The sequence below is a fragment of the Bos mutus genome, chromosome X (assembly GCF_027580195.1).
Source record: "Bos mutus isolate GX-2022 chromosome X, NWIPB_WYAK_1.1, whole genome shotgun sequence".
NCBI classification, from domain to species: domain Eukaryota; kingdom Metazoa; phylum Chordata; class Mammalia; order Artiodactyla; family Bovidae; genus Bos; species Bos mutus.
Window position 1 is genome coordinate 68,117,705 of NC_091646.1, and position 25,498 is coordinate 68,143,202.

At 39.8% G+C, this 25,498-nt stretch overlaps 1 long non-coding RNA gene across 2 annotated transcripts; it reads left to right on the top strand.

Moving 5' to 3' along the window:
• LOC106701374 (uncharacterized) lies at positions 1-25,498 on the top strand. 2 transcript variants are annotated; one of them, XR_011463273.1, is made up of 6 exons: positions 1-11,293; positions 12,697-12,786; positions 14,265-14,401; positions 15,860-16,069; positions 19,090-19,220; positions 20,265-25,498. It is a non-coding gene; the product is annotated as an uncharacterized lncRNA (long non-coding RNA). The 2 variants fall into 2 exon arrangements; XR_001351830.2 differs by having other exon boundaries at positions 15,928-16,069.

Consider the following 25,498-nt stretch of genomic DNA (forward strand, 5'->3'; position numbering starts at 1 on the left):
GGTTTGTATTAACACTGGATACATAGGACTGTTAATGTGCTTAAAAGCAGCTACAATCTCTTATATTAATACAGGATTCTATCCCCAGCTAACTGTTTCACGACTGCAGAGGGTATTTGGGACTGGTAATGCACTTACCTGCCTATACAGTCTCATCTGTTGGCCTACTTTCCCATGATCTTCTACTAATTTGCATTATAAAAGAGGGTATAAGGGACTGTTAATGTGCTTTACTGCAGCCACAGTCCCTTTTGTTAATCTAGAATCATTTTCGTTCTTACTGGATTTGTATTACCACATAAAGTAACTGGGACTGTTAATGTGCTTAAATCTAGCTACAGTCCTTTCTATTAATCTAGGATCCCATCCCCACCTAACTCCCTTTGTATTACTGAAGAGCCTACAAGGACTTGTTAATGGGCTTAAATGCACTCTTGTCCTTTTGTTAAGTCTAGAATCCCATCTCTCCTACTCAATTTCCCCAGAGTGTACAAGAGATTGTTACTGTGCTTAAATCCATCCTGTCCGTTATGTTTACCTATGACCCCATTCCCAATAGTGACTCCTTTGCACTACCACAGAAAGTGGAAGAGACTGGTACTGTGCTTAAAAACAACTGCAGTCCCTTATGTTTGCCTAGGAGCCTATCCCACCCAGCTCCCTTTTAATGAGTGCAGAATGTACTTGGGACTATTGATGGGCTTAACTGGAGCTACTGTCCCTTCTATTAACCTAGAGTCAATTTCTTTCTTACTGGATTTGTAGTGCCACATAGAGTAACTGGGATTGCTAATGTGCTTAAATGCCTCTACAGTCCCTTATGTTAACCTAGGATCCCATTCCCACCTGACTCCCTTTTTATTACTGCAGAGCCTACAGGGACTTATTAATAGGTTTACTTACACTGCTGTCCATTCTGTTAGTCTAGAATCCCATCTCTCCTACTCAGTTTGCATTACCCCAGACTGTACAAGAGCCTGTTACTGTGCATAAATGCATCCACAGTCTGTTATTTGCCTATGACCCCATTCCCAACAGTCAGTGACTCCCTTGCACTACCACAGAAAGTAAAAGGTACTGGTACTGTGCTTAAAAGCAACTACAGTCCCTTATGTTTACCTAGGACCCTATCCCACACAACTCCCTTTTAATGGCTGCAGAAGTTACTTGAGACTAGTAATGGGCTTAACGGCAGCACAGTTCCTTCTGTTAATCTAGAAACAGTTTCCTTCTTGCTGGATTTGTATTACTACATAGAGGAACTGGGATTGCTAATGGCTTAAATGGAGCTACAGTCCTTTATGTTAACCTAAGATTCTGTCTCCATCTAACTAGTTTTCATGACTTCAGAGGGTACTTGGGACTGTTATTGCACTTATCTGCTTATACAGTCTCATCTGTTGGTCTAGATTCCCATGCTGTGCTACTCAATTTACATCATAAAAGAGGGTATAAAGGACTGTTATAGTGCTTAAATGCAGCTACAGTCCCTTTTAGTAAGGTGGGATCCCATTCCCATCTAATTCCCTTTGCAGTATCCCAGAGGCTCCCAGGGACTTTCAGTGTACTTAAGTGCAGATCCAGTCCCTTATATTAACCTTGGATCCCATTCCTACTTAATTCCCTTTTTACCACTGCAGAAGGTGTTTGGGACTGTTAATGCACTTCTTGCCTATACAGTCTCCTGTTAGTTTAGATTTCCATGCCCTCCTAGTAAATCTGCATTTTAAAAGCATACAAGGGACTGTTTATGTGCTTAAATGTAGCTATAGTCCCTTAAGTTAACCTAGATCTCATTCCCACCTGACTCTCTTTTCATTACTGCAGAGCCTATACGGGACTTGTCAGTGTACTTAATTGCACTGCCATTCCTTCTATTATTCTAGGAGCCCATCCCTCCTAGTGGATTGACATTATCACAGAGTGTTTGAAGAGGTTGTTACTGTGCTTAAATGCATCCACAGTCTATGTTTACCTATACCCCCATTCCCACCTGACTCCCTTGCACTACCACAGAAGGTAAAAGGACTGGTACTGGGTTTAAAAGCAGCTACAATTTTTTGTTTACCCAGGACCCTATTCCCACCTAACTCCCTTTTTTACTGCAGAGGGTACTTGGAACTGTTAATGTGCTTTATTGCAGCCACAGTCCCTTTTGTTAATCTAGAATCATTTTCATTCTTACTGGATTTGTTTTACCACATTAAGTAACTACAACTGTTAATGTGCTTAAATCCAGCTGTAGTCTTTTCTATTAATCTAGGATCCCATTCCTATCTAACTCCCTTTTCATGACTGCAGAGGTTACTTGGGGCTGTTAATGCATTTACCTGCCTATATAGTCTCATCTGTTGATCTAGATTCCCATGCCCTGCTACTCAATTTGCATTGTGAAAGAGGATACAAGGGACTGATATGGTGCTTAAATGCAGCTACAGTCCCTTATGTTAACCTAGGATTCCATTCCCACCTGACTTCTTTTTCATTAATGGAGAGCCTATATGCTGCTGCTGCTGCTGTCACTTCAGTTGTGTCTGACTCTGTGCAACCCCATAGACGGCAGCCCACCAGGCTCCCCCGTCCCTGGGATTTTCCAGGCAAGAACACTGGAGTGGGTTGCCATTTCCTTCTCCAATGCATGAAAGTGAAAAGTGAAATGAAGTCGCTCAGTCGTGTCCGACTCTTCTCGACCCCATGGACTGCAGCCTACAAGGCTCCTCCGCCCATGGGATTTTCCAGGCAAGAGTACTGGAGTGGGGTGCCATTGCCTTCTCCAGAGCCTATATTGGACTTGTCAAAATGCTTAATTGCACTGCTGTCGCTTCTTAGTCTAGAAGCCTATCCCTCCTACTTGATTTGTATTATCCTGGAGTGTAAAGACTGTTAACATGCTTAAATGTATCTACAGTCTCTTAGGTTTACCTATGATCCCATTCCCATTTAAATCTTGTTGCATGACTTCGGAGGTTGCTTGGAATAGTTAATGGTCTCAATTAGAGCTACTGTCCCTTCTGTTAGTTGAGATTCCCATGCCCTCCTACTCAATTTGCACTACCAAGGGAGATATAAGGGGACTGTTAAAGTGCCTAAAAGCAATGACCTAGGATCCCATCCCCCACCTAACTCCCTTTTCATGACCGTAGATTACTTGGGACTGATACTGTGCTTAAAAGTCCCTAACAGTTCCTTCTGTTAGTCTAGATTTCCATCCACTCCTACATGATTTGCATTAACACAGAGTGTTCATAGACTGTTAATGTGCTTAAAAGCAGCTACAGTCTTATGTTAATCTAGGATTCTGTCCCCAGCTAACTACCTTTTCATGACTGTGCAGAGGATATTTGGGACTGGTAATGCACTTACCTGTCTATACAGTCTCATCTGTTGGTCTACTTTCCCATGCTCTCTGACTAATTTGCATTATAAAAGAAGGTATAAGGGACTGTTAATGTGCTTTACTGCAGCCACAGTCCCTTATGTTACCTAGGACCCTATGCCCACCTAACTCCCTTTTAATGACTGCAGAGGGTACTTGGAACTGTTAATGAGCTTTACTGCAGCCACAGTCCCTTTTGTTAATCTAGAATCGTTTTCGTTCTTACTGGATTTGTATTACCACATAAAGTAACTGGGACTGTTAATGTGCTTAAATCCAGCTACAGTCCTCTATATTAATCTAGGATCCCATTCCCACCTAACTCCATTTTCATTATTGCAGAGCCTACAGGGACTTGTTAATGGGCTTAAATGCACTGCTGTCCTTTTTGTTAAGTCTAGAATCCCATCTCTCCTACTCAATTTGCATTACCCCAGAGTGCACAAGAGACTGTTACTGTGCTTAAATCCATCCAGTCTGTTATGTTTACCTATGACCCCATTCCCCAACAGTAAGTGACTCCCTTGCACTACCACAGAAAGTAGAAGGGACTGGTACTGTGCTTAAAAGCAACTATAGTCCCTTATGTTTACCTCGGACCCTATTCCCACCCAACTCCCTTTTAATGACTGCAGAAAGTTCTTGGGACTGTTAATGGGCTTTATTACAGTTACAGTTCCTTCTGTTAGTCTAGATTCCCATCCACTCCTACATGATTTGTATTACTACTGACTGTACAAGAAACTGTTAATGGGCCACAGTCCCCTCTGTTATTTTGAAATTTGTTACTTTTACTTAATTTGCATTACTGAAGATGCTACAAGAAACTGTTAATGTGCTTAAATGGAGCTACAGAATCTTACATTTATCTAAAATCCTGTTCCCACCTCACCCCCTGATATGATTGTAGAGGGTACTTGGGATAGTTCATGGGCTCCATTAGAGCTATAGTCCCTTCTGTTAGTCCCGATTCCCATGCCCTCATACTTGATTTGCCTTACCACAGTGAGTACAATGGACTGTTAATATGCTTAAAAGGACCTACTGTCCCTCACGTAACCTAAGATCTCATTTCTACCTAACTCCCTTTCCTGCCTACAGAGGGTATTTGGGACTGTTAATGAGGTATATTGCAGCTGCATTCCCTTCTGTTACTGTACATTCTTATGCCCTCTCACACGATTTGCAGTACCACAAATTGTACAGTTCATTTTAGTTCAGTTGAGTCGCTCAGTCGTGTCTGATTCTTTGCGACCCCATGAATCACAGCATGCCAGGCCTCCCTGTCCATCACCAACTCCTGGAGTTCACGCAAACTCATGTCCATCGAGTTGGTGATGCCATCCAGCCATCTCATCCTCTGTCATCCCCTTCTCCTCCCGCCCCTAATCCCTCCCAGCATCAGGGTCTTTTCCAATGAGTCAGCTCTTCACATGAGGTGGCCAAAGTATTGGAGTTTCAGCATCAGTCCTTCCAACGAACACCCAGGACTGATCTCCTTTAGGATGGACTGGTTGGATCTCCTTGCAGTCCAAGGGACTCTCAAGAGTCTTCTCCAACACCACAGTTCAAGAGCATCAATTCTAAGGCACTCAGCTTTCTTCACAAATTGTACAAGGGACTATTGCTGCTGCTGCTGCTGCTAAGCCGCTCAGTCATGTCCGACTCCTAGCGACCCCATGGACTGCAGCCCACCAGGCTCCTCCATCCATGAGATTCTCTAGGCAAGAGTACTGGAGTGGGGTGCCATTGCCTTCTCCGACAAGGGACTGTTAAACATGATTAAATGCAAACAGCAGTTTCTTATGTTAATCTAAGATCCTATTCCCATCTAACTCTGTTTTCATTAATGTAGAGCCTACATGGACTTGTTAATGGGCTTATTTGCACTGCCCTTCCTTCTGTTAGTCTAGATTCCCAGGCCATCCTTGATTTGCATTACCAAAGAGGGTATAATGGACTGTTAATGTGCTAAAATGCTGCTACAGTCCCTTATATTAACCTAGGATCTTATCCTCAGCTAAGGCTCTTTGCAGGCTTGCAGAGGATGCTTGGGGCTGTTCATGGCCTTAAATACCACTACATCCCTTATGGTAACCTAGGATCCCATTACCAACTATTAATATCTTCCTTTTAAGTACTGCAGAGCCTACATAGAACTTGTTAATGAACTACCATTGTTCCTTTCCTTTGTTTAGATTCCCATCTCCTAAAGATTTACATTACCACGGAGGATACTATGGACTGTTAATGTGCCCGTACAGTTCTTTTCCCTCCCCCTCCTTTTTAAAACCCAGGATCCTATTCCCACCTAACTCCCTTTGCATTACCAGTGACTGTACAAGTGCCTGCTAATGCTTTTAAATGCAATTACAGTCCCTTATGTTAACCTAGGATCCCACCCCCAACTAAGTCCCTTTGCATGATTGCAGAGGATACTTGGAACTGTTAATGTGATTCACTGCAGCTACATTCCTTTATCTCATCTAGGATCCATTCTCTTCCTTCTTGATTTGCATTATCAGAGAGGATAGAAGGGATGGTTAATGTACTTAAATGGAACTATAGTCCCTTATGATAATCAGGATCCTATTTCTACCTAACTTCCTTTGTATTACTTCAGAGTATACATGGGACTTTTTATGGGCTTAATTGCACTACTGTCCCTTCTTTTAGTCTAGATCCCCATCCTTCCTACTCCATTTGCATTACCCCAAAGTGTACAAGGGACTGTTATTGTACATAAAGGCAGTTACAGTCCCATGCTTTAGTCTAAGATTCCCTCTCCCCCTTTAATTCCCTCTACATTACCGAAGGGGATACAAGGGACTGCTAATGTGCTTAAGTGCTGCTTGCAGTCCTTTATGTTACCTAGGATCCCATCCCCACCTAACTCACTTGTCAGAGAGGCTACAAGGGACTGTTAATGTGTTTAAATGCAGGTGTAGTGCCTTAACATCGAAATTCATTCCTGCATAACTCCCTTTTTCAGGACTGCAGATGGTAATTGAGACTGATAGTGAGCTTTATTGCATTTACAGTCTCTCTTAGTCTAGGATCTCATTCTCTCCTACTAGATTTACATTACCATGACTGTACAAGGGACTTTTAATGTGCTTAAATGCAGCTGTAGTCCCTTATGTTAACCTAGGATCCTATTCCCACCTAACTTCCTTTTCATGACTGCAGAGGGTACTTAAGGACTGTTAATGCCTTTACTTGCCTATACAGTCTCATCTGTTGATCTAGATTCCCATGCCCTCCTACTCAATTTGCATTATAAAAGAGGGTACAAGGGACTGTTAACTTGCTTAAATGCAGCTACAGGCCCTTACATTAACCTGGGATCCCATTCCCACCTGACTCCATTTGCATCATCCTAGAGGCGATAAGGGACTTTCATTGTGTTTGAAAGTGAAGTCGCTCAGTTGTGTCCGACTCTTTGCGACCCATGGACTGTAGTTGGCCAGGCTCCTCCATCCATGGGGTTTTCCAGGCAAGAGTACTGGACTTGGTTGCCATTTCCTTCTCCAGGGGATCTTCCTGACTCAGGGATCAAACCCGGTCTCCTGCATTACAGGCAGACTCTTGACCATCTGAGCCACCAGGGAATCTCAATGTGTTTAAATGCAGGTGAAGTCCCTTATGTTAAATTCAAAGTCCTTTCCCACCTAACTGCCTTTTTATCACTGCAGGGGGTACTTGGGACTGTTAATGGGACTGTACTTGCTTATCCAATTTCGTTCATTGGTCTAGATTCCCATGCTCTTCTACTTAATTTGCATTATAAAAGAGGGTACAAGGGACTGTTAATGTGCTTAAATGCAGCTACAGTCCTAGGATCTCACCCCTCTCTACTCACTTGTGTTACTTGTTGGTATTTGGGACAGAAAGGTGCTTAAATGCGACTGTGGTCCATTTTGTTAACCTAGGATCCCATGCGCTCTAACTCTTAACATTACCTGGGAGTATACTGGGACTGTAGAACTGCTTAATTGCAACTGTGGTCCCTTCTCTTAGTCTGGAGTCCATGCTCTCCACAATTTTGTTTATATTACCACAGAAGGTACTTGGAACCTATGAATGTGTCTAAATGCAGATGTGGTCCCTTTGTTAGTTTAGGATCCCAGGACTTCCTTTACATTATCTGTGAAGGCATTTGGGACTGTCAAAGTGATAATTGCTGCTGTGTTCCCTTCTGATATCTAGGATCCTGTTCCCTCCTACTTCCACTTCCTTTGCGTTACATGGAAGGGTGCTTAACTGTAGCTATGGTCCCTTCTGTTAGCCTAGTTTGCATTCCCTCTCTACTTCCTTTGCTTACCACAGAAGGTACTGACTATTGTGGTGCATCTTATCCTCTCACATTACACCTTAGGGTCCTGAACACTAAGGCCCCTCTTTTTGTGCTTTTTAATGTGCAGTTGCATTTGTTCCTCTTCCTCTGCAGTGTATAAAGACTCCACTCATTTCCCTTGTATTCAGTGATGGATGTCCTTTACTCAAGACCTTTGTACTAGAATAAAGTGAACCGTGACAATTCACCAGGAATATATTCTTTCACTTCAGTCCCTTGTATTCTGTTTTATAAAAATATATATTAATTACCTCCATTACTTTTTCTCTGGGAGTATTTACATGCAAAATTCCAGTGTTTAAGGCCCTTCTCTTTAAATTAATATCCCTCCCTTTTTGCATTATATCAGGGGATGTTAGTGACCCAAACTCTTTCTCTTGGGACTCAATGTGCATGTGCCCTCATGACAAACTAATATATTGAATTTTTAGTATTAAAACAGGGACTACTGACTAGTTTTTATTTTGGGCAGTTAATGTGCAGAATTACACTAGGAACCCATCCCATTCCACCTTCTTTGCATCAGGGGTCCTAATCAACTGGCTGCTGCTTCTGTACAGTTTAAATGTGCATAATTTCAATAGTCCATGCTCCCTTATGTTAGACTAGGATCCCCTATCCTTGCCCCATTTACATTACGGCAGGGGCTTCTGACTAGCTAAGATTCACTGTCTTGGACTGTTCATGTATGTACTTACATTTGCTCCCGTACCTGTACCTCAGGTAAGGACCCTCCCCATTCTATTTACATTTTAGCAGGAGCTGCCTACTATTCAAGATCTTACACACTATTGCCGTTAATGTGCACCATCTTAGTTGTCTTGTACACATTCTCAGTTGTCCACAGCTGTGCTTTTTAAATCAGGGCCCTTTCACTTATTGAAGCACAGGTTAACTTACCACCTTAAAGCCCTTGTTATGGGACTGTGACTATGTGTAATTACAATTGTCTATGGTCTTCTGAGTTAACTTGTCTCCCTGACTCTTTTCATCCTCTTTGCTTTACTGCATGGGATACTGCCCACTTAAGGCCCCTTTCTCAAATATGTGTAATGACAATTACATTATAGGGGCTTCATACTCCCTTTAAGATTCTTATATTTATACAAGGTATATGATTTTAATTGACCACACCATGTCCCTTCAACATTAATTTACATAATTGCAACTTAGTTCGTCTTATCCTGTTGCCCTCCCTTTCCTTAGCTTGTGGATGTGCATTCTTGTGCACTAGACAAGGACCCTCCCCCTCACTTCCTATGCCGTCCGTAAGTTTGCCCATTGCTAGGACCTTTCCATTTGGACAATTAATGTGCAGAGTTGCACTTTCCCATAACCCTATTACTTCTAGGACTATTGTATCTCCTTTGTAATAGTGCAGGGGATACTGTTTCCCCACCAAGATCCCTTACTGTTAATATACGTAATAGAAATTCTTGTCTTTATCAGTGTACTTTGGTAATACTCCCTCAGCCAGCTATCATGACCTCAGCTCTTGGACAATTAATATGCACCAATAATATATCAAACGTATGATCTTTAGGTAGGATCCCTGTACCCTCACTATGGATCATGACTGCTGACTTAAGGCTTCTTTTTTTGACTCTGGGTGTGAATATTTGCAGTTACCTATACACCCTTCTATTAGAGTAGGACATCATTCCCTCATACCCCCTTTGCATTACTGCATGGGCTGCTGATGACACAAAACTTTCACTGGGACTGCTGATGAGCACAATGGCAGTTGGCAATGGGTTTTTCCTCCCTGGTCTTGTTAGGCAAGCACTCCCAGCTCCAAATTCTCATGGTATATTAAACTATAAACACTGCACTGTGCTGTGAACTTGTCCATCAAAGGGCGACCCACATTCCCACTCCTTTTGCGTTGGCTCCAGTGTATCAAATTCCAAGTAATCATGGCCTTGCCCTTATCTTCCCTCTACAAACCCCTTGCCTGCCCTTGGACCCTTCTTATGGATTTTTAATGTTCACAATTCCAGGTGTCCATCTATCCAGATAGGATTATGCTCCCTCACCCCTCCCACCCCTGCCCTGCCCCTTTTGCATTGTTGCCGGGAAATGTTGACTGAGCAACTCTTTTCTCTTGAATTTACAATGTTAACAGTCCCAGATGTCATTGTTCTGCCCACTTTGAATTTCTATAATTCCCTGTTGCACTTTCCTTGGTCCCACCCATCACGGACTCTTCCACTTCCTTCTTTGCATTACTTCTGAATAGTGCTGACCACCCACAGCCCCTTCTGTGTTGTTAACACAGTACTGATTGTCCCATTTTTAAGCCCATCAGCCCAAGATCTCCCTACCATTTTGATGTTATATTTGTGCAGTATGGACTACAAAAGCAGGCCAGAACTAGGTGACTGGACCTTACTCCTTTTCCTGCATTTGTTAATGATCCCAGTTCTGATTATTGTCATATTCTGGGAACAGAACCATCCCTGATCCCCTCTGTTAGTGCTTTACTAGGCAAAATGCTCAAGGCAAGTCAGACCCAAAGGAACTGGATTGCTACCCTTTATTTGGGGTTTTCATTATAAATAATCATTTGAAAATTGACTTCCCAAGAAGGAAGGTTAGCACTATCTGTGCATTCTTCCTTTCAAAGCAGATTGCCTGGCTATGTCTCTCCTTTCCTCTTGTATATTGCCATTGTATAGTGCCAATTACCAGGATACAACCAAAAAGTTTATTTATTTTTTATTTTTTTTTATTTTTTAAGAAAGACATCTGGATTGCAGGGTGGAATTGATAACCTGGTCATTGAAATTTTGAAATTGGTAAACCCATTTATATCATGTACCTGATGACCAGTGTCTCTCATTTTACTAAGGGTGGTGAGTCTGTGGATAGACCACTGTGACTTTGATATTTTAGTATATTACCAAAGGGGTTCTAGAGTGGAACTCTTAAGACCAGTATCTTTGGGCTCTACCACCATTTTCAAACCACTCCTTGTTTGAGCTTTACCAGTATTCACTTCTAGGAAAAACTATCTAAACTTCCTAATCGTTAAATTTCTTCATCTGGAGCTCCAACTAGTCCGTACTTATTTCAAGAAGATTGCTGTAAAAGGATAAAATGAGAGAACATGCTGAGGTGCTTTTGAAAACCATAGATCACTTTGTTTGATTAATCTATTACATTTTACGTACCCTGTTTAATTCTGCTATTTTAAAGTTACCTAAAGCACCACACTCAAGTGAGGACTTAGAAACGATGGAACCAGTTTCCCCATTTTATATGAAAAGAAAAATAAGCCAAGGTCTAATCAGTCTTTTGGATATAAATTTCAACAGTGAAAATGAATACAAATGAATAATATCTCAGTCTCTAGTGTACAAGGTGTTTGGCAGAGAAGTATTTAATATGGAACTGCTGAAGCAAGTAACTAATTATCACCACAGCAGTTCTTTGTAATCACTGAAAAAGGATACTGTTGTCTGAGAAGGATGTCAAAAGATCGGCCCAGCTCAGGGTGCAGTTTGCACTACTAGCTCCTTGGACAGCTGTAAGAAGAGTCTCTGGCTCTTTAGAATACTGTAAGTACTACTTTGTAGCTATTAAGTAATCTTTTCCCTGTTCCATTTTCTTTCTCTTAGATGCTACCCACACAAAAATTGGAGGGTCCTTCCATGTTTCTACCTCATCTGTAATTTATATATCACCATATGAGTTAATAAAATTACAAAATTAATATTGTGTATCTGGCCGTATGCTAGGCTATATTGAAGTGAGGGATAGAAATGCTGTAGTCCTATATAATCTCATCCTCAATATGGTTATATTGTTAAAAAAACTAATATAATCACACTTGAAATAACTGTAGAACATAATAATCAAGTACTGTCTTGTGTGAATTATGTTATAGAGTTTTAAAAAATGATCACACAAGGGTGTGAAGTTGATAGGGTGAACTTAAGGAGGTGGGCTAACTTTCGTCTTTGGTCCAGGACATGATTACTATTACAGCCACCTGGGTAGTATAATGTTTATTTTAATGTCATTTGGTTTTTACCTTTTTTGAATGCACGGAAAGTGATTAGAAATAACCCCTGGCCATTGTGTTTGGCTATATCCAGGCTGGCAAATTGTTGATTGTTTTAAGCTTGAGTTTTTCAGGCTCTAGGGATTGGGAGTATAAATCTGATATGTTAGAACTTTGTACGGTTTTTATTCTCTCCTGCCCAAGAACAGATGAGAGTAGCAGTGTCTTTTTAGTCTGAGATATTTGTGGATCCTGTTTGGCAAGAGGGCAATAGAGAAATATGTTTTATAAGACCATGACCTTCCCCTCTTCCCTTTCACTTTTTTCAACAAATACTTTTGTGAGCTAAAAAGATTAGCCTCTCTGGTATAAAAAGAACAAAGATCCAACTGAAAAAATATTAACATCAAATTTAAAAACTTTTTTTTGTTCATGTTCATGTATCCCAGCAAGAGCAAGAAGAATTATATTAATGAGCTGGGCTTCTCTCACTGCCCATTTTAATTAATATCCGTATTTCCTCACAGCTTGTTTCCCCCAGCCAGTGCCTAAAGATATTTGTCTGACTGACTGGAGGTAATATATGAATAGTCCTGAGCCTTCTTGTTTCTCAAACTGAAGTAATTTGTCAGGATGCAGCACCTTTTAAAGAAACAAGTTTTTTGAGATCCTAAAGAGTAAATGTTTTGAGTAACACTGACTTAAGTTATTTGAAATGTAAACATGGTTTCCAATTTCAAAATAGCTTTATCAAAAATATAATATTTTATATAACATTTTAAATAATTTATATAGAACTTGGAGATCGTGAAAATATATCCACAAACCCCCAGGGTTCTTATCACCCCAATTTGAGAAACACTGGTCTGTGCTTATGAGATCATTTATTGTAGTTAATCGAGTTATCATTCGATGTTAATATACAGCTATAACTATTTATTGGAATTTGTCTTAAAGGGATGAATTCTGAGCTGGTTCCCCCCCACTCAAGAGGAAGGATGGATCAAGTTTAGGTGGAGTGAAGCCTGCACTGGACAGCATCCAAAGGTGAATCTTGGAGTTGTATTTCAGTTCATTGCTTGAAATAAAATCTCTAGCACTTGTAGAAAGGGATGCTCTGGGAATGTCGGCATCTTCAAACTCAAGGTAATCCTTCAGTAGACCAGACACTGGAATAAATAGTAAAATCAGAGACAGAATTCCTGTCCAGGAATCTGCTATCTCATGGTGGATACAGAAGTGAACAAATTATTATGGTGTTGGGCAATTTGATGAGTATCATAAAATTTGGGGGAAATTCTGTGGTTCATAGAGGAAGAAGAGTGGGGGAAAACACTGTTACTAAGCAAAGTGATCAGTTCAGTTCAGTTCAGTCGCTCAGTCGTGTCCGACTTTTTGCGACCCCATGAACCGCAGCACGCCAGGCCTCCCTGTCCATCACCAACTCCCGGAGCCTACCCAAACTCATGTCCATTGAGTTGGTGATGCCATCCAACCATCTCATCCTCTGTCAACCCCTTCTTCTCATGCCCTCAATCTTTCCCAGCATCAGGGTCTTTTCCAATGAGTCAGCTCTTCACATCAGATGGCCAAAGTATTGGAGTTTCAGCTTCAACATCAGTCCTTCCAATGAACTCCCCGGACTGATCTCCTTTAGGATGGACTGGTTGAATCTCCTTGCAGTCCAAGGGACTCTCAAGAGTCTTCTCCAACACCACAGTTCAAAAGCATCAATTCTTCAGTGCTCAGCTTTCTTTATAGTCCAACTCTCACATCCATACCTGACTACTGGAAAAACCATAGCCTTGACTAGACGGACCTTTGTCAGCAAAGTAATGTCTCTGCTTTTTAATATGCTGTCTAGGTTGGTCGTAACTTTCCTTCCAAGGAGTAAGTGTCTAGGATTTGTTTGATGTTGACATAAAGATCCTTATAATGTGGTAATTCTTGATCAGGGATCTGGAAGCCATACCTGGTTCTTTCCACACTATACCATAACATAAAAAATACTTTCAAGATTGCAAACCTGACTTAGACCTTCTTCAGTGACCTCCTATCCTAGAGTAAGGGCAGGTAACCAATTATTAAAAATGATCAAGGCAATTGTACTTCCAGGCAGCAGTAGCAATTCCTCTGCTGCTTTGCATCTTGAAGTATTTTTAGCACCTTTAGGCCACAAACTTAGACAGCCCTTAAAGTGGCTGTTGGTTTGACTCATACTTTAATTTAGCTCTTTTTTCTATACTTGCTTGGTTCTTCTGTGATACTGCCAGTGCTGACCATTACAGGACCTTAGGGAGACAACAAGCTAGAGATGAGAGACAGGAGATACCTATATCTAATGTTTCAGGTTAATGCTTCTTAGTGGTTTTTTCTTTTTTTTTTTTTTATTGTTGAGGTTTTCTCAGCATTTAAAAAAAATTGTTTTTTTAATTGAAGGATAATTGCTGTAAAGAATTCTGTTGTTTTCTGTCAAATCTCACCATGAATATTATATTGAGCCTTGCCCTTTCTTTCTTCTCAAGGACATTCCAAGCATATCAGACCTGAGGACTGCAAGCAACTTTAAGAAGCTTCATATTCAGCAGGTCTTTCCTTTTGAGAATCTGGATAAGCTCCAACCAATCTAATAGGATGGCTTGCAGTTTCCCTGGAGAAAAAGGTAATGTAAGGAGCTTATTGGGTGAATTCTGTCTTTGGCTTTAAAGGCTTTAACTTCCTATAGCTCTCTTTTAAAAACAGAACATGAGCCAATTTTCATCAATTTCTATACATTTTTTCTTTTTGAGTATAAGAGTAGAATAATAGAGATCCAAGGGCCTGTGTAAGCTACATTATTGGATCCTTGTTTTTCCTTTTGCATAGATTTGCTTAGTTGTTATAATAACTGAGGTTTTATGTGCCTGTAGCCATTCTTGATTTTTTGAATATCCTGGTACTTTGGTGGTACCTCATTTATATAAGCTATTCAAGAACTGTACCATGTAGATTGAGGAGAAAACAATTCTGTTTACCTTGGCAATGCTCCAACATCTTACTGCTTAATATACAAATTATTAATAAAAGAAGGGAGTGCTACAAAACTAGGTGAGAGAGACGTACTTTTGTTGAGATGGATCACTCAATTCTTACAATAGTACTTTATAAAAGAAGCCTGAGGCAACGTCTTACAGAATTCATATGGTCAGACCACATTGGAATTCTTCTCAAGTGGCTTGATGGCTCTCCTGATAGAGAAAGCTAGCTCTTCCTTTTGTTATTTTCAATCCCTTAATTTCTTGACCTGTATTTTTTGAGGACACAAGGACATTAAAAACCCACGCTCTCAAGCAGGGTCCCCAACCTCCAGGATCTAATGCCTGGTGATCTGAGGTAGAGCTGATGTAATAATAATGGAAATAAAGTGCACAACAAATGTAATGCACTTGAATCATCCCAAAATCATTTCCCCAACCCTGGTCCATGGGAAAATTGTCTTCCATGAAACTGGTCCTGGTGCCAAAAAAGTTAGGGACCACTGCTCTAGAGGATTATTCATCAGTAGAGACTGGTGACTAAAACAAAATATGGGAATTTGGGTAATTATTCAGCTCTAAGTTGCTCTAGAAAATGAGGGGAAGTACAGGGAATGCAGCTTGAATGAATAGAGGAATTTGCATGTTGCTAGGCTGGTAGCTTGGAGAATGTGATGGCACCCCACTCCAGTATTCTTGCCTGGAAAATCCCATGGATGGAGGAGCCTGGTGGGCTGCAGTCCATGGGGTCGCTAGGAGTTGGATACGACTGAGCGACTTCACTTTCACTTTTCACTTTCATGCATTAGAGAAAGAAATGGCACCCACTCCAGTGTTCTTGCCTGGAGAATCCCAGGGACGGGGGAGCCTGGTGGGCTGCCGTCTATGGGGTCTCACAGAGTTGGACACTACTGAAGCGACTTAGCAGCAGTAGCAAGCTGGTAGCTATTAATAGAATATAAAGCTCTACACAGTTCTAAATCTCCAGTCCTTAATCTGAAGAAAAGGGTAGACATGGTTTAATTTAACCCCTAGTTACTCATTGGGACAGACTTTCCCAGTGTACTGAATTTCAATAATTTATTTTTCTTTTATCTCTTTTCCAGATCTACCTCAAAAGAATAGGCCTGTTGCTTTACAGTGTTAGTGACCCATTCCCTTTGACGATTCCTAGGTGGAGATGGGGCATGAGGATCCTCCAGGGGAAAGATTCACTACCACTGAGCAACAACTCTAGGCCAGGAGGTTATACCAAGATTCTTTCCTGGGCCCAGTTAAGAAGGTGAAGCCTCAAGACAACCACCACACATCCAGAGGTGGGTAAACTGTCCCTAAAAGCATAATAATTAGTCTTTAATTTCTTGTTTTTCAGTATACATTGCACTTAGCTTTCCATTTAGATTGTTTTAGTCATTATCATCTATATCTGCTTTGGTAAAAAAAAAAAAACTGCCTCCTAATTACCCTGGGAAGTAACTGAGTGTGACATGGGTTAAAACGATGATGTGAAGAAAATAGCAGGCTGCATTAGTTAGGGTGTTTAGGATGGGACTGAAGTATGTGGTAGAGGCTTACAGCTAAGTTTTAGGAGAACATGGATGATGACTGACACATCTGTGACACTGATCATGGGCCAATCATCATTCTGGACCCTCTGATTCCCAAAGTCTCCCTTGAGGCCTTGTTGGAGAATTTTGCCAATCATTTACATACTTCAAGATGCCTTGGGAAAGCTGTGGGACAAAACAAAAAACAAGCTGTTTGAGAAGATAAAATAGAGATTTATCTTTTTATGCTCTGCCTGCTAATTGACAGAAGCTTCACAACTATGAATGGGAGGCACAAAGTTGTCTATCATCAGACTGCATCTAAAGAACTAGCACACTGTGTACTTTAGGTCAGTGATGAGAGAGGATGATTAGGGGGATACAGGTTGAGAGGTAGAGGTAACTGTTCAGTGCAGAAAGTCCTGATTGTATAGGCTTTGTAAAGATTACTATCCAATTAAAGGAATAAGGCTGTGATGGATGATGTTTCCAGTGCCTCACCAAGTGTTATTCAGTTCACTTCAGTCGCTCAGTCATGTCTGACTCTTTGCGACCCCATAAACTGCAGCACGCCAGGCCTCCCTGTCCATCACCAACTCCCAGAGTTTACCGAAACTCATGTCCATTGAGTCGGTGATGCCATTTAAGCATCTCATCCTCTGTCATTCCCTTCTCCTCCTGCCTTCAATCTTTCCCAACATCAGGGTCTTTTCAAATGAGTCAGCTCTTTGCATCAGGTGGCCTAAGTATTGGAGTTTCAGCTTCAACATCAGTCTTTCCAATGAACAACCAGGACTGATTTCCTTTAGGATGGACTGGTTGGATCTCCTTGCAGTCCAAGGGACTCTCAAGAGTCTTATCCAACACCACAGTTCAAAAGGATCAATTCTTTGGTGCTCAGCTTTCTTTGTAGTCTAACTCTCACATCCATACCTGACTACTGGAAAAACCATAGCCTTGACTAGAGGCACCTTTGTTGACAAAGTAATGTCTCTACTTTTTAATATGCTGTCTAAGTAGGAAATATAACTTTCCTTCCAAGGAGTAAGTGTCTTTTAACTTCATGGCTGCAGTCACCAGCTGCAGTGATTTTGGAGCCCAGAAAAATAAAGTCAGCCACTGTTTCCATTGTTTCCCCATCTATCTGCCATGAAGTGATGGAACCATGATCTTAGTTTTCTGAATGTTGAGCTTTAAGCCAACTTTTTCACTCTCCTCTTTCACTTTCATCAAGAGGCTCTTTAGTTCTTCTTCACTTTCTGCCATAAGGGTGGTGAGCATCTGCATATCTGAGGTTATTGATATTTCTCCTGGCAATCTTGATTCCAGCTTGTGCTTCATCTAACCCAGTGTCTGTCTGCATATAAGTTAAATAAACAGGGTGACAATATACAGCCTTGACGTACTCCTTTTCCTATTTGGAACCAGTGCTTCTGACCTGCATACAGGTTTCTCAAGAGGCAGATCAGGTGGTCTGGTATTCCCATCTCTTTCAAATTTTCCACAGTTTATTGTGATCCACACAGTCAAAGGCTTTGGCATAGTCAATAAAACAGAAATAGATGTTTTCTGGAACTCTCTTGCTTTTGATGATCCAGCGGATGTTGGCAATTTGATCTCTGGTTCCTCTGCCTTTTCTAAAACCAGCTTGAACATCTGGAAGTTCACAGTTCACATATTGCCGAAGCCTGGCTTGGAGAATTTTGAGCATTACTTTACTAGCGTGTGAGATGAGTGCAATTGTGCGGTAGTTTGAGTATTCTTTGGCATTGCCTTTCTTTGGGCTTGGAATGAAAACTGACCTTTTCCAGTCCTGTGGCCACTGCTGAGTTTTCCAAATTTGCTGGCCTATTGAGTGCAGCACTTTAGCAGCATCATCTTTTAGGATTTGAAATAGCTCAGCTGGAATTCCATCACCTCCACTAGCTTTGTTTGTAGTGATACTTCCTAAGGCCCACTTGACTTCACATTCCAGGATGTCTGGCTCTAGGTGAGTGATCACACCATCGTGATTATCTGGGTCATGAAGCTCTTTTTTGTACAGTTCTTCTGTGTATTCTTGCCACCTCTTCTCAATATCTTCTGCTTCTGTTAGCTCCATACCATTTCTGTCCTTTGTTGAGCCCATCTTTGCATGAAATGTTCCCTTGGTATCTCTAATTTTCTTGAAGAGATCTCTAGTCTTTCCTATTCTATTGCTTTCCTCTATTTCTTTGCATTGATCGCTGAGGAAGGCTTTCTTATCTCTCCTTGCTATTCTTTGGAACTCTGCATTCAAATGGGTATATCTTTCCTTTTCTCCTTTGCTTTTCACTTTGCTTTTTTTCACAGCTATTTGTAAGGCCTCCTCAGCCATTTTGCTTTTTTGCATTTCTTTTTCTTGGGGATGGTCTTGATCCCTGTCTCCTGTACAGTGTCATGAATCTCCATCCATAGTTCATCAGGCACTCTTTCTATCAGAACTAGTCCCTTAAATCTATTTCTAACTTCCACTGTATAATCATAAGGGATTTGATTTAGGTCATACCTGAATGGTCTAGTGGTTTTCCCCAAGTGTTATTAGGCAAGACATTTTCCTGTTTATGCCATAGTTTCCTATTCTGTTGAATGAGGCAGTTATATTAGTTTTATCTCTAAGGACCTAAAAGTGTCAACTTTATACTTTTCTAAGTTCTGTAGAGACAGTTTCTATAGCTCATTAATTTGGGTCTTCCTGTAACTCTAGCACAGTACTCAGTTAATACTTCTTCATGGCATTTACATGGTTTCTTTCTTGTTTTCTTTTGTAGCTCCTGGTTGTTCCCTTCATATTTGCCAAATCATTATCTTTCCCTGAAGTAGTGCAAAGAGCAAGAAATGTGAACACACCAAGGAAGATCAACATGCCTGCAATGCTAGCATTTTAGAATAGCAGAATGAAGTAAGTTGTTGTTGGTGTAATCCTATGAGCATTAATTTAGAGCTAATGTCTGTTTGATGGAGGTTTGTGTGGGATGATGTATAGTGATCCATGGTGGAAGAGGTGCTGAATGTGAGATGGGAGGATGATCAGTAACCTATATTAACAGTTGGTTTCACTAAAGCAACTCAAAAGATAATATAGTCTGTGTACCAGTTGTGTCATAGGGTAATTTAGTTTCACCTTGTCTGTTTATCTTTTCTACATAGATCATTTGCCACACTTAGAGGCCTAAACACATAGAAACTTAAGCCAAAAACGTTTTTGTTTTTTGCTGAAAGGCTGGCCTCTCACTCTTGTGAGCGAATCTGCAGTTCGGATATAATATTAAAGAAAACCTAGTCCCTGAAGCAGCCATTATAATCATCAAAAGTATGACGATTTTATAAAGGAATGGGGAAAAGTGAAGATATAAAATGGGAGAACTAACTAGGCGCTCTCTAAAGGCCCTTTACTATGTATAATGTTCACTTATGTGTGGCAACTTATTTGGCTCTCCGGGAACTCTTGGGAAAGTTGTAGCAGAATGTTGAGGCACATGAGATAATATGAGATAGGAGGTGAGATGAGATGTGAGATTAATGTAAACTGCCACTCATCACGTGAACAACCTTTTGGCAATTTAGAGTCTGATTAGACTTGTCTATTTGTGAAGCTAAAATGAAATCATGTATGTAAAGTGCTTAGTACACTGCCTAGTACATGATAGGTAAAAGGTAACCTAAGAAGTTTCATAAGTTCAACTGACACAATACAAGTGACCACTGATACCATCTAGTAGCACAGAGTTGGTGTGGTTTGATTCTATGTAAAAAATTCCCAAAGTAAAAGTTTGTAAGTAGAAGAGTATCTGTGTTGGTGGTAATTGTTGTTATTATAATTATTATTGTTAGTAGTAATATAAATAATATTGACACTAATAACAGATTATTGCAATTATTAATGCACTTTTTTGTTTTCTTCTCTTTGTGATGCTTCTTGTGCCTGTCATGCTCATCACTGTAGTTTGTCTCTTCTATTTCTTACCCTCTTCCATGTCTGCCTTTGCTTATCTTTTAAACTCATAAGTGTGTATTTGTTTGTTTGTCTGTTTCTTCTTTGAATGTCTTTGGTCTTTCTTGTCTAAAGTATGTCTTACCCATTTCCATGATTCTCTTGCTAGTTTCTTCTCTGTATATCTTTGTCTCATTTACTTTTTTGTACCCAGGAGTGGTTTGTGTCTTGTCTTAAATGTCTCTCTCTAGTTTTCTTCATTTTGTTACTGATTCTCCTTGCTCTGCTAGATCTAGCTCTTCTTTTACCGTTCTCTGTGAGCCTCTTGAGTTATGTGTGCCTTTTGCTCATTTCTTGCTATGCCTGCCTCTCTTCTTTTTCTCTTTGTGAACTCTGTCACCCGTTCCCCTTGTTGGCTTGACATTTCACCTTTTCTGATACTGGCTACCCTTCTGCTGTTTCTACTCTTTATCTTGCATATTTCTCTTTTCTACATATTCTTTGTGCCTTTCTTGGGCTATTTTCTCTTTTTTTCCTCATGCTTTGTGTGCCCCAGTGTCTCTTTGTTCTTTGTGATTTTCAATTTCAGCATTCATCTCTGTTCTCTTGGTTCTTCTCTCCTTTTGCCTTTCTATTCACTTTTGAGTATTTCTTGAGTCTGTGTCTCCCCCTCTTTGATTTCATGCAATTCTCTCTCCTGGCATATTTTTTCATGCGTGTTTGTGTGTGTGCTCTTTTGTGTGTTTGTAAAGGCGCCTCCTAACCCCTTCCAGTAGGTGCAGAGTGTCAGCTATCAAAATAAGCATTGCAGAGCTGTTCGTTATGCCAGGCCGCCCTGTGAGATGATCCAAAACCAACAGAAGGCCAAGGGTCTAGACTGGAGTTGGATAGAAGACTCAAGTCTCCGTGAGACAGAAGGCCAAAGACCTATGATGGGATTAAAAAACCTTGTCTTGAAGACCTGTGACCCGAAAGATGGAAGTGCCCTAGCACACACACAGACCCAGGACTCAAACCTATCTATATAAGACAGAAGGCCCAAGAGAGACAGATATTTCAAGACTAAATTAGATGGGAAACTGGAGGTTCGTGACAGAGATACCAGGAAAGAAAGAAGCCCCAGGACCAAAGGAAATTCCAAGATGAGACTCTTAAACCCCAGCTGTTTCTATTGCTCTTTTCCCTACTCTTGGACATTTTCAGTTCTCCCTTCCTTCTCATGTCTCCATTTATATCTACTTCTTTTGAGATGTCCTTTTTGATGTTACCTTTAAAAAAAAAAAACGTATCTTTAGATCAGTAATATTATGCTTTGGCCTGTTTTTATTACAGTTTTGAACCATTTATTAAGTTTTTGAAGTTTTAAACTTCCATTTCTCTTCACCTCCTCTCCACTTGAGAGGGACACATAGCTGACATTATATTTCAGTCCCCTCTTTCCTCAGAAGCTCTAGGCTGATGAGAGAAGGAAAGTATCAGGTTCAGTTATTGAGGGGAAAGAAAGTGCCAAGCTATCTAGAGAAAATGTGAAGAGATGCTCCACAGGCCAATGAGAAGAATTAGACAAGAAATACACAGATGTGCCAGTTTGCTGAGAAGTGCCAGCCAGCAACATCTTACTTATTTGAGCTTGGGTGAGCAGGATACCTGAGGTTTGGGATTCTTACTGTTGGTTATGAAGGAGGATTGGGCCTAACACATAGTGAGACCCCAAGGAAGGAGCATGAACTCCCTGCTCATAGTAGTGGCCTAATAATGTGGTAAGCTGCATAAGTTTTATCCCTCGGTTTAATACCTACCTCTAGGCTTAAAGGTGAGAAAATCTGGGAATATTTAGCAGGTTTAATCCTTTCATTGATTTTTTTCCTCTTACCATAAGGAAAGATAATTTTAGTGATAATATATATGAAAGCACTGTAAAACACAGAAAAAAAGCAAGACTTTCTCATTAATAATGTATTGGCACTCATGCACAGCTAACATTTGAAAATGCGTTGTCAGTTGTGAAGCATTATGTAAATCAAGGGTTATCACACCCTTTTTGTAAAGGATCAGATGGCAATTATTTTATACTTTGCAAGCCATATGGTCTCTCTCTGCTTTTTTTTATTTTTAAAGTGAATATGGTCTGTGGGCCACAGTTTATCACCCCTGGTGTAATTGCCAGGGACTGTGTGCTGAATAATATTAATTTCTTTCTTTGTGCCTGTCCCTGTATGCATTAAGGATGCAATGATTACTTATGGTCATATCCAGGTGATATGAAGAAAAATATATGAATGTGACTTATAAACTATTATGCACTTTAAAAGCTTGTCACAATTTTCAGAGTTGATGAATGAACATTGATTACATGGTATATACATTTCTAGGCACTGTATATACAAAGAACAAAAGCGTGAATAAAGGGCTTTCTCAAAAGTATGTAATACTGTACAGATATTAGGAATTAAGTCTATGATAAATGAGTAATTCATGTATTTGTGGCCATTGTGTTTCTGTGGCTCTGGTGATTCTGAGTACAGATGTAGTATTCCAAGTCACAGAAAAGAAAACATTATTCAGTCGCTAAGTCGTGTCTGACGCTTTGTGACCCCATGAACTGCAGCATGCCAGGCTTCCAAACCCTTAAACTATAAAGCATACTGCAAACACAAGGGATTTAAGCTATTGTGATTACTTATAATGTGCCAGATAACATCCTGGGCACTACAGATGTCAAAGGAAAAGAATATTCTTATTATAGAATAATTAAAAATTTTAGATAGGCCGTACATTTTAAAGTGCTTTGTACTAAAGCACTGTATAAATACCAATGGGCTATATGTTTATGAATGAATGAATAAGTATTAATTTCCTTATATATGCCAGCTATTGTTTCAGGTACTGTGAAATCCAAGACAATGCTCCCAAGTGATAAGAGGGATGTTTATGTCCTATACTACTTATATATAAAGAATTAGATATTACTTATTTTAATCAATAAAGACTTTACTGGTGATGTTGAACTAAATTATTACCAGTATATTTCCCAAGGTAATAGGAAAATGTAATGAATGAAATTGAGCTTTCTAACTATAAAATGCTACATAAATATAAAACATTAGGTGTTTTCTCTGTGAACAAAACTTAGGTTGAGACAGACATTTGTTTGTGTGTGTTAGTCGTTCAATCATGTCTGACTCTTGCGACCCCATGGACTGTAACCCACCAGACTCCTCTCTCTGTGGATTTCTCCACACAAGAAAACTGAAGTGGGTTGTCATTCCCTTCTCCAGGGGATATTCTTGACCCAGAAACTGAACTCAGGTCTCCTGCACTGCAGGCAGATTCTTTACCATCTGAGCCACAGGTTCTCATTGTGTGTTTGACCCACTATGAGAAAGGCAATATAAAATTCTCAGTATACAAACTGAGAGTTTAAATACTTGGTAAATGAATGGGTCATTAATATTAGTTGCCTACTATGTGAACTCACTGTTATAGGCACTAAAGAGACACACAAATTTATCATTTTATTGTGCCTACAGTTGAGAATAGGCAATACATACGTTAGTATTTTGTGAACTCTAAGAGTACCATATAAGTGTAACTATTGATTTCCTCAGTTGGTATGCCTAATACTAGGCTTGCAAAATTGTATCATAGCTATTATACCATGAAAAAAGTCAGAAAAAATTTGAGCAAGGATTGTTAATTACTGAACACTTCAAATATGATACATAAAGGACTAAATGTCTGATGAATGCAAGCCTGGATGATAATTATGTGCCAGTCTCCTTGATAAGCATAAGAGATAAGAAGATAATCCATCTTTACTGTGTTCTGGGCAGCAGAAGGTAATATATAAAATCAATTTGTAGGTCTTAAACTGGCATACATATATAAGCCATATCTGCTGAATGAACATTGATTACTTACTCTCTCTTATTCCAAGAGATAGCAACTAGGGATGCAAAAATTCATTGCCATTATTGTTGAACCTGTAACAGAGATCTGTATAAATTTTACAAAGCTTACTGTTCTATACAGATCTAAAGAATTAACTGTTGGCTTAATGAATGGTTACTGATTACTTTCTATCTATAAAGCTCAAAACTGTGTATGCTCTAGGATATAAAAATGACTCTCCTTATCAGATGCTGTAAATAACATGAGTGGGAATCCAGAATAAAAATTACTTAACCATTGCTCAGCTTATTTGATGATAAAAACATGGGCAGAATGAAATTGTGCAAGGCAGTATGCTGAATGCTGAGCTAGGTGGAAAGATAAAATCCAGACCAGAAGGCCACTTGCTCCCTGGCTTGACTAAAGGAATGGAATTTTTTTGTTTCTTTGTTTAAAGAGCAAGATGTTGTCATTCTCCATTGGTCTTTTAAATGCTGAATGCTGAAGATGGAGGTGAATTCAATCCACTCTGGCCTGGCATAGAGAAATTGAAAGAGTAAAAAATGGTTCAGGTTGGCTTTTAGATTAATTTGATGAACAGCATCTTTTATGTAAAATATATCATTCTAGGTCCTGAGCATAAGAGATATGAAATGGACCTAGTCTAAAGGGCTTTAGATAGATCAAAGATTATAACTGAAGATCCAAAAACATCTTTGAGTTTTAAGTAAATATTTGAGTTCCCGTTCCCTAGATCCTATTCCTGTTCCTTGAATTCTTGTTCCTATTTTCTTGGTGAAGTCTGGTCCAGAAAACCTATTGACTTGCCTTGGAAATTTGAAAAATAGAAAAACAATATGGTTCTTTCAATGTAAAATGAAGATATATTTCTTGGCTCTAGAAAGTATCAATGTCATGTGCTCATTGACCTAGATTGAAGCCAGAAGATTAATAAAAGGCCTCAGAGTTTGTCCTTTAATTCATTAATATTCTGTTTTTATTATAGTTAAATGGGTAAGATGACAATCAAGATTATTATGGCATGGAATCAGGAAGACAATAAAAAAGATTCTTCCTAGATTTTCCATATTTTGTAAATTATTCACTTGAATGAAGTACTGTTCTTAAGTGCTGAGGAGAATGAAGAGATTTACAAGACGTAGACCAAAATATACTTTAATTTCACTAGTACATGGAGGACACACAAGAACAAATTTAATAGGAGATTGCAATTCTTTCATTAGTTGGAAAAACTAAAGTAGCTGTGATATTAAGATACTGAGATGGAATGATTAAACAGATCACTTTCTCTTTGGCATGTTTTGTAGAGAAGGAATAAAAAAGCTTTTCAGTTA